This window comes from Aythya ferina, assembly GCF_964211825.1.
Source record: "Aythya ferina genome assembly, contig: HAP1_SCAFFOLD_68, whole genome shotgun sequence".
Lineage (NCBI taxonomy): Eukaryota > Metazoa > Chordata > Aves > Anseriformes > Anatidae > Aythya > Aythya ferina.
This window is the reverse complement of record NW_028181442.1, coordinates 507,235-518,259: the sequence shown is the minus strand read 5'-3', so window position 1 is coordinate 518,259 and position 11,025 is coordinate 507,235.

Genomic DNA, 11,025 nt, shown 5'->3' with positions numbered 1-11,025 from the left:
TTTTCACCATGATGACCAACGAGAACCCAACAAAACACAACGGAGACCACATAACATGTCAAAAACACCCCAAAAAAGAGCGGTACCACTCCAAAAACAGAAGAAAACGCTTAAAGAAAACAGAAGAATTCCCCAAAAACCAAAGATTCACCCCCCAAAAAAACTTAAACTCACCTGATGTTATCCAAAACCCACAATTTACACTTTTCCACCATGATGACCAATGAGAACCCAACAAAACCCAACGGAAACCCCATAACACGCCAGAAACAACCCAAAAAAGAACAGGATCACCCCAAAAAACGGAAGAAGAGCCCAAATACCATGAATCTGCCCCAAAAGTCCCCCTAAACCTACGTGATGTTCTCCAAAACCCACAATTTACACTTTTCCACCATGATGACGACGGAAAACCCAACGAAACCCAACGGAGACCCCAAAACACGTCAAAAACACCCCAAAGAAGAACATGATCACCCCAAAACTGGAAGAAAATCCAAAAACAATACAGGATCCAATCCCCAAACCACCCTAAACCTGCCTGATTTTCTCCAAATCCCAAAGTCCACTCCCAACCACCATAAAACCCATTAGGAACTCAACAAAACGCAACGGAAACCCCAAAACACCTCAAAAACACACCAAAAGCGAAACGGATCAGAAGAAAATATGTGATTTAACAACAAAAAAACCCTTAAACCTACCTGATGTTCTCCTAAATGTACAATCCACTCCCAACCTCTATAAAGCCCATTAGGAACTTAATGAAACCCATCGGGGACCCCAAAACAAGTCAAAAAAAAACAAAACAAGAACGGGATAACCCCTAAAAACGAAAGAATACCCCAAAAGCCATCGATCCACACCAAAAGTCCCCCTAAACCTAACTGAAGTTCCCCAAACCCCACAATTTACACTTTTCCACCATGATGACCAACATGAACCAAACGAAAACCCAAAGGAGACCACAAAACACGTCAAAAACACCCCAAAAAAAGAACGGGATCACCTCCAAAACTGAAAGAAAATCCCCAAAAATCACGGATCCAATCCCAAAACCACCCTAAACCTACCTAACGTTCTCCAAAACACAAAATTTACACTTTCCAACATGATGACAATGGAAAACCCAACGAAACACAATGGAGACCGCAAAACACGTCAAAAACACCCCAAAAAAGAACGGCATCAACCCCAAAACCGAAAGAAAAACCTAAAAGGCATTGATCCAAAACAAAAGTCGCCCTAAACCTACCTGATGATCTCCAAAACCCACAATTTACAATTTTTCACCATGATGACCAACGAGAACCCAACAAAACACAACGGAGACCACATAACATGTCAAAAACACCCCAAAAAAGAGCGGTACCACTCCAAAAACAGAAGAAAACGCTTAAAGAAAACAGAAGAATTCCCCAAAAACCAAAGATTCACCCCCCAAAAAAACTTAAACTCACCTGATGTTATCCAAAACCCACAATTTACACTTTTCCACCATGATGACCAATGAGAACCCAACAAAACCCAACGGAAACCCCATAACACGCCAGAAACAACCCAAAAAAGAACAGGATCACCCCAAAAAACGGAAGAAGAGCCCAAATACCATGAATCTGCCCCAAAAGTCCCCCTAAACCTACGTGATGTTCTCCAAAACCCACAATTTACACTTTTCCACCATGATGACGACGGAAAACCCAACGAAACCCAACGGAGACCCCAAAACACGTCAAAAACACCCCAAAGAAGAACATGATCACCCCAAAACTGGAAGAAAATCCAAAAACAATACAGGATCCAATCCCCAAACCACCCTAAACCTGCCTGATTTTCTCCAAATCCCAAAGTCCACTCCCAACCACCATAAAACCCATTAGGAACTCAACAAAACGCAACGGAAACCCCAAAACACCTCAAAAACACACCAAAAGCGAAACGGATCAGAAGAAAAAACGTGATTTAACCCCAAAAAAACACTTAAACCAACCTGATGTTCTCCTAAATGTACAATCCACTCCCAAACACTATAAAACCCAATGGAAACCCAACAAAAATCAACAGAGACCTCAAAAGACGTCAAAAAAAAAAAAAAAAAAAAAAAAAAAGAACTGGATCAAAAGAAAAAACACCAAAAACTATGAATTTCCCCCCAAAACCACCCTAAAATCACCTGATCTTCTCCAAAACCCAAAATCCACTCCCATTTACCTTAACGAACAAAGAGAACACAACAAAACCCAACGGAGACACCAAAAACAGTCAAAAACACCCCAAAAAAGAACGGGATCACCCCCAAAACTGGAAGAAAATCCCCAAAAAACGACAGATCCAAACCAGAAGTCCCCCTAAACCTACCTGATGTTCTCCAATACCCACAATTTACCATTTTTCACCATGATGACCAGGGAAAACTTAACGAAACCCAACGGAGACCACAAAACACGTCATAATCACCCCAAAAAAGAACTGGATCAGAAGCAAAACTATGGATTTTTCTACAAAACCACCCTAAAATCACCTGATCTTCTCCAAAACCCACAATCCACTCCCATTTACCTTAACGACCAACGAGAACACAACAAAACACAACGGAAAACCCAAAACACATCAAAAACACCACAAACAAGAACGGAATCACCACCAAAACAGGAAGAAAATCCCCAAAAACCATACATCCACACCAAAACCACCCTAAACCTACCTGATGTTCTCCAAAACGCACAATTTAACCTTTACCATAATGATGACCACAGAAACCCAAAGAAACACAATGGAGACCCCAAAAAACGTCAAAAACACCCCAAAACAACACTGGGTCAGAAGAAAAAACAGAAGAAAACCCTAAAAACGATGAATCTGCCCCAAAAGTCCTCATAAACCTACCTGATGTTCCCCAAAACCAAAAATTTAAACATTTCCACCATAATGACCATGGAAAACCCAACGAAACCCAACGGAGAACCCAAAACACATCAAAAACACCCCAAACAAGAACGGAATCACACCCAAAACAGGAAGAAAATCCCCAAAATGCACGGATCCAATCCCCAAAACACCCTAAACCTACCTGATGTTCTCCAAATCCCAAAGTCCACTCCCAACCACCATAAAACTCATTAGGAACTCAACAAAGCGCAACGGAAACGTCAAAACACGTCAAAAACACCCCAAAATAGAACTGGATCAAAGGAAAAAAAAAAAAAAAAAAAAAAAAAACTATGAATTTCCCCCCTAAACCACCCTAAACTCACCTGATCTTCTCCAAAACCAAAAATCCACTCCCATTTAACTTAACGAAAAACGAGAACCCAATGAAACCCAACGGAGACCCAAAAACATGCCAAAAACACCCCAAAAGAACGGGATCAACCCCAAAAAAGAAAGAAAACCGGAAAAGACATTGATCCACCCCAAAAGTCCCCCTAAACCTACCTGATGTTCTCCAAAAACCACAATTTACACTTTTCCATCATGATGACCTCCGAAAACCCAACGAAAACCAACGGAGACCCCAAAACACGTCAAAAACACCCCAAACAAGAACGGTATCACCCCCAAAACTGGAAGAAAATCCCCAAAACCATAGATCCACACCAAAACCAACCTAAACCTACCTGATGTTCTCCAAAACCCAAAGTCCACTCCCAACTACCATAAAAACCATTAGGAACTCAACGAAACGCAACGGAAACGTCAAAACACCTCAAAAACAACCCAAAAAACAACTGGGTTTAAAGAAAAAACAGAAGAAAACCCTAAAAACGATGAATCTGCCCCAAAAGTCCTCATAAACCTACCTGATGTTCTCCAAAACCAAAAATTTCAACTTTTCCACCATGATGACCACGGAAAACCCAGCGAAACCCAACGGAGACCAAAAAACACATCAAAAAAACCCCAAACAAGAACGGAATCACCCCCAAAACTGGAAGAAAATCCCCCAAAAGAACGGATCTAATCCCAAAACCACCCTAAACTCACCTGATCTTCTCCAAAACCCACAATCCACTCCCATTTACCATAACGACCTACGAGAACCCAACAAAACCCAACGGAGAACCCAAAACACTTCAAAAACACCCCAAACAAGAACGGCATCATAAAAACTCATTAGCACCATAAAACTCATTAGGAACTCAACGAAACGCAACGGAGACCCTAAAACACGTCAAAAACACCCCAAAAAACAACTGGATCAGAAGAAAAAACAGAAGAAAACCCCAAAAACCATGAATCTGCCCCAAAAGTCCCCATAAACCTACCTGATGTTCTCCAAAACCCACAATTTACATTTTTCCACCATCATGACCAACAAGAACCCTCCTGAAACCCAACGGAGACCCCAAAACACGTCAAAAACACCCCGAAAAAGAACGGGATCACCCCCCAAAAAACAGAAGAAAAAGCCAAATGCCATAGATCGTCCCCAAAACCATCCCTAAACCTACCTGATGTTCTCCAAAACCCACAATTTACACTTTTTCACCATGATTACCACGGAAAACCCAACGAAACCCAACGGAAACCTCAAAACACCTCAAAAACACCCCAATAAAGAACTGGATCACACCCAAAACTGGAAGAAAATCCCCCAAAACAATAGAACCACCACAAAACCACCCTAAACCTACCTGATGTTCTCCAAATCCCACAGTTAACTCCCAACCACCACAAAACCCATTAGGAACTAAACGAAACACAACGGAAACCCCAAAAAACGTTAAAAACACCCTAAAAAAGAACTGGATCAGAAGACAAAAAAAGAAAACAAAAACAATGAATTTCCCCCCAAAACCACCCTAAACTCACCTGATCTTCTTCAAAACCACAGTCCACTCCCATTTACCATAACGACCTACGAGAACCCAACAAAACCCAACGGAGACACCAAAACAAGTCAAAAACACCCCAAACAAGAACGGGATAATCCCTAAAAACGAAAGAAAACCCCAAAAACAATAGATCCACCCAAAAACCACCCTAAACCAACCTGATGTTCTCCAAAACCCACAGTTTACACTTTTCCAACATGATGACTACGGAAAACCCAACAAAACCCAACGGAGACCCCAAAACACCTCAAAAACACCCCAGAAAAGAACAGGATCAACCCCAAAAACGAAAGAAAACCCCAAAAAGCATAGATCCACCCCAAAACCACCCTAAACCTACCTGATGTTCTCCAAAACTCACAGTTTACAATTTTTCACAATGATGACCAGGGAAAACCCAACGAAACCCAACGGAGACCCCAAAACACGTCAAAAACACCCCAAACAAGAACGGTATCACCCCCAAAACTGGAAGAAAATCCCCAAAACCATAGATCCACACCAAAACCAACCTAAACCTACCTGATGTTCTCCAAAACCCAAAGTCCACTCCCAACCACCATAAAAACCATTAGGAACTCAACGAAACACAACGGAGACCGCAAAACACGTCAAAAACACCCCAAAAAACAACTGGGTTTAAAGAAAAAACAGAAGAAAACCCTAAAAACGATGAATCTGCCCCAAAAGTCCTCATAAACCTACCTGATGATCTCCAAAACCAAAAATTTCAACTTTTCCACCATGATGACCACGGAAAACCCAGCGAAACCCAACGGAAACCAAAAAACACATCAAAAACACCCCAAACAAGAACGGAATCACCCCCAAAACTGGAAGAAAATCCCCAAAAACCAAGGATCCACCCCAAAACCACCCTAAACCTACCTGATGTTCTCCAAATCCCAAAGTCCACTCCCAACCACCATAAAACCCATTAGGAACTCAATGAAACGCAACGGAAACATCAAAACACCTCAAAAACACCCCAAATGCGAATCGGATCAGAAGAAAAATCGTGATTTAACAACAAAAAAACCCTTAAACCTACCTAATGTTCTCCTAAATATACAATCCACTCCCAACCACTATAAAACCCATTAGGAACTTAACGAAACACAACGGAAACCCCAAAACACGTTAAAAATGCCCCAACAAAAACTGGATCAGAAGAAAAAACCCCAAAACTATGAATTTCCCACCAAAATCACGCTAAACTCACCTGATCTTCTTCAAAAGCCACAATCCACTCCCATTTACCTTAACGACCAACGAGAACCCAACAAAACACAACGGAGACCCCAAAACACGTCAAAGACACCCCCAAATAAACGGGACCACCCCAAAAACAGAAGAAAACCCTAAAAAACAGAAGAAATCCCCCAAATCCATAGAATCACCACCAAAAAAACCTTAAACTCACCTATGTTCTCCAAAACCCAAAATTTTCCATTTTCCAACATGATGACCAACGAGAACCCAACAAAACCCAACGGAGAACCACAAACACCTCAAAAACTTCCTAAAAAAGAACGGGACAACACCAAAACACAGAAGAAAACACCAAAAAACATGACTCTGCCCAAAAAGTCCCCCTAAACCTACGTGATGTTCTCCAAAACCCACACTTTACACTTTTCCACCATGATGACGACGGAAAACCCAACGAAACCCAACGGAGACCCCAAAACACGTCAAAAACACCCCAAAGAAGAACATGATCACCCCAAAACTGGAAGAAAATCCAAAAACAATACAGGATCCAATCCCCAAACCACCCTAAACCTGCCTGATTTTCTCCAAATCCCAAAGTCCACTCCCAACCACCATAAAACCCATTAGGAACTCAACAAAACGCAACGGAAACCCCAAAACACCTCAAAAACACCCCAAAAGCGAAACGGATCAGAAGAAAAAACGTGATTTAACCCCCAAAAAAACACTTAAACCAACCTGATGTTCTCCTAAATGTACAATCCACTCCCAAACACTATAAAACCCAATGGAAACCCAACAAAAATCAACAGAGACCTCAAAAGACGTCAAAAAAAAAAAAAAAAAAAAAAAAAAAAAAAGAACTGGATCAAAAGAAAAAACACCAAAAACTATGAATTTCCCCCCAAAACCACCCTAAAATCACCTGATCTTCTCCAAAACCCAAAATCCACTCCCATTTACCTTAACGAACAAAGAGAACACAACAAAACCCAACGGAGACACCAAAAACAGTCAAAAACACCCCAAAAAAGAACGGGATCACCCCCAAAACTGGAAGAAAATCCCCAAAAAACGACAGATCCAAACCAGAAGTCCCCCTAAACCTACCTGATGTTCTCCAATACCCACAATTTACCATTTTTCACCATGATGACCAGGGAAAACTTAACGAAACCCAACGGAGACCACAAAACACGTCATAATCACCCCAAAAAAGAACTGGATCAGAAGCAAAACTATGGATTTTTCTACAAAACCACCCTAAAATCACCTGATCTTCTCCAAAACCCACAATCCACTCCCATTTACCTTAACGACCAATGAGAACACAACAAAACACAACGGAAAACCCAAAACACATCAAAAACACCACAAACAAGAACGGAATCACCACCAAAACAGGAAGAAAATCCCCAAAAACCATACATCCACACCAAAACCACCCTAAACCTACCTGATGTTCTCCAAAACGCACAATTTAACCTTTACCATAATGATGACCACAGAAACCCAAAGAAACACAATGGAGACCCCAAAAAACGTCAAAAACACTCCAAAACAACACTGGGTCAGAAGAAAAAACAGAAGAAAACCCTAAAAACGATGAATCTGCCCCAAAAGTCCTCATAAACCTACCTGATGTTCCCCAAAACCAAAAATTTAAACATTTCCACCATAATGACCATGGAAAACCCAACGAAACCCAACGGAGAACCCAAAACACATCAAAAACACCCCGAAAAAGAACGGGATCACCCCCCAAAAAACAGAAGAAAAAGCCAAATGCCATAGATCGTCCCCAAAACCATCCCTAAACCTACCTGATGTTCTCCAAAACCCACAATTTACACTTTTTCACCATGATTACCACGGAAAACCCAACGAAACCCAACGGAAACCTCAAAACACCTCAAAAACACCCCAATAAAGAACTGGATCACACCCAAAACTGGAAGAAAATCCCCCAAAACAATAGAACCACCACAAAACCACCCTAAACCTACCTGATGTTCTCCAAATCCCACAGTTAACTCCCAACCACCACAAAACCCATTAGGAACTAAACGAAACACAACGGAAACCCCAAAAAACGTTAAAAACACCCTAAAAAAGAACTGGATCAGAAGACAAAAAAAGAAAACAAAAACAACGAATTTCCCCCCAAAACCACCCTAAACTCACCTGATCTTCTTCAAAACCACAGTCCACTCCCATTTACCATAACGACCTACGAGAACCCAACAAAACCCAACGGAGACACCAAAACAAGTCAAAAACACCCCAAACAAGAACGGGATAATCCCTAAAAACGAAAGAAAACCCCAAAAACAATAGATCCACCCAAAAACCACCCTAAACCAACCTGATGTTCTCCAAAACCCACAATTTACACTTTTCCAACATGATGACTACGGAAAACCCAACAAAACCCAACGGAGACCCCAAAACACCTCAAAAACACCCCAGAAAAGAACGGTATCACCACCAAAACTGGAAGAAAATCCCCAAAACCATAGATCCACACCAAAACCAACCTAAACCTACCTGATGTTCTCCAAAACCCAAAGTCCACTCCCAACTACCATAAAAACCATTAGGAACTCAACGAAACGCAACGGAAACGTCAAAACACCTCAAAAACACCCCAAAAAACAACTGGGTTTAAAGAAAAAAAAGAAGAAAACCCTAAAAACGATGAATCTGCCCCAAAAGTCCTCATAAACCTACCTGATGTTCTCCAAAACCAAAAATTTCAACTTTTCCACCATGATGACCACGGAAAACCCAGCGAAACCCAACGGAGACCAAAAAACACATCAAAAAAACCCCAAACAAGAACGGAATCACCCCCAAAACTGGAAGAAAATCCCCCAAAAGAACGGATCTAATCCCAAAACCACCCTAAACTCACCTGATCTTCTCCAAAACCCACAATCCACTCCCATTTACCATAACGACCTATGAGAACCCAACAAAACCCAACGGAGAACCCAAAACACTTCAAAAACACCCCAAACAAGAACGGCATCATAAAAACTCATTAGCACCATAAAACTCATTAGGAACTCAACGAAACGCAACGGAGACCCTAAAACACGTCAAAAACACCCCAAAAAACAACTGGATCAGAAGAAAAAACAGAAGAAAACCCCAAAAACCATGAATCTGCCCCAAAAGTCCCCATAAACCTACCTGATGTTCTCCAAAACCCACAATTTACATTTTTCCACCATCATGACCAACAAGAACCCTCCTGAAACCCAACGGAGACCCCAAAACACGTCAAAAACACCCCGAAAAAGAACGGGATCACCCCCCAAAAAACAGAAGAAAAAGCCAAATGCCATAGATCGTCCCCAAAACCATCCCTAAACCTACCTGATGTTCTCCAAAACCCACAATTTACACTTTTTCACCATGATTACCACGGAAAACCCAACGAAACCCAACGGAAACCTCAAAACACCTCAAAAACACCCCAATAAAGAACTGGATCACACCCAAAACTGGAAGAAAATCCCCCAAAACAATAGAACCACCACAAAACCACCCTAAACCTACCTGATGTTCTCCAAATCCCACAGTTAACTCCCAACCACCACAAAACCCATTAGGAACTAAACGAAACACAACGGAAACCCCAAAAAACGTTAAAAACACCCTAAAAAAGAACTGGATCAGAAGACAAAAAAAGAAAACAAAAACAATGAATTTCCCCCCAAAACCACCCTAAACTCACCTGATCTTCTTCAAAACCACAGTCCACTCCCATTTACCATAACGACCAACGAGAACCCAACAAAACCCAACGGAGACACCAAAACAAGTCAAAAACACCCCAAACAAGAACGGGATAATCCCTAAAAACGAAAGAAAACCCCAAAAACAATAGATCCACCCAAAAACCACCCTAAACCAACCTGATGTTCTCCAAAACCCACAATTTACACTTTTCCAACATGATGACTACGGAAAACCCAACAAAACCCAACGGAGACCCCAAAACACCTCAAAAACACCCCAGAAAAGAACAGGATCAACCCCAAAAACGAAAGAAAACCCCAAAAAGCATAGATCCACCCCAAAACCACCCTAAACCTACCTGATGTTCTCCAAAACTCACAGTTTACAATTTTTCACAATGATGACCAGGGAAAACCCAACGAAACCCAACGGAGACCCCAAAACACGTCAAAAACACCCCAAACAAGAACGGTATCACCCCCAAAACTGGAAGAAAATCCCCAAAACCATAGATCCACACCAAAACCAACCTAAACCTACCTGATGTTCTCCAAAACCCAAAGTCCACTCCCAACCACCATAAAAACCATTAGGAACTCAACGAAACACAACGGAGACCGCAAAACACGTCAAAAACACCCCAAAAAACAACTGGGTTTAAAGAAAAAACAGAAGAAAACCCTAAAAACGATGAATCTGCCCCAAAAGTCCTCATAAACCTACCTGATGATCTCCAAAACCAAAAATTTCAACTTTTCCACCATGATGACCACGGAAAACCCAGCGAAACCCAACGGAAACCAAAAAACACATCAAAAACACCCCAAACAAGAACGGAATCACCCCCAAAACTGGAAGAAAATCCCCAAAAACCAAGGATCCACCCCAAAACCACCCTAAACCTACCTGATGTTCTCCAAATCCCAAAGTCCACTCCCAACCACCATAAAACCCATTAGGAACTCAATGAAACGCAACGGAAACATCAAAACACCTCAAAAACACCCCAAATGCGAATCGGATCAGAAGAAGAATCGTGATTTAACAACAAAAAAACCCTTAAACCTACCTAATGTTCTCCTAAATATACAATCCACTCCCAACCACTATAAAACCCATTAGGAACTTAACGAAACACAACGGAAACCCCAAAACACGTTAAAAATGCCCCAACAAAAACTGGATCAGAAGAAAAAACCCCAAAACTATGAATTTCCCACCAAAATCA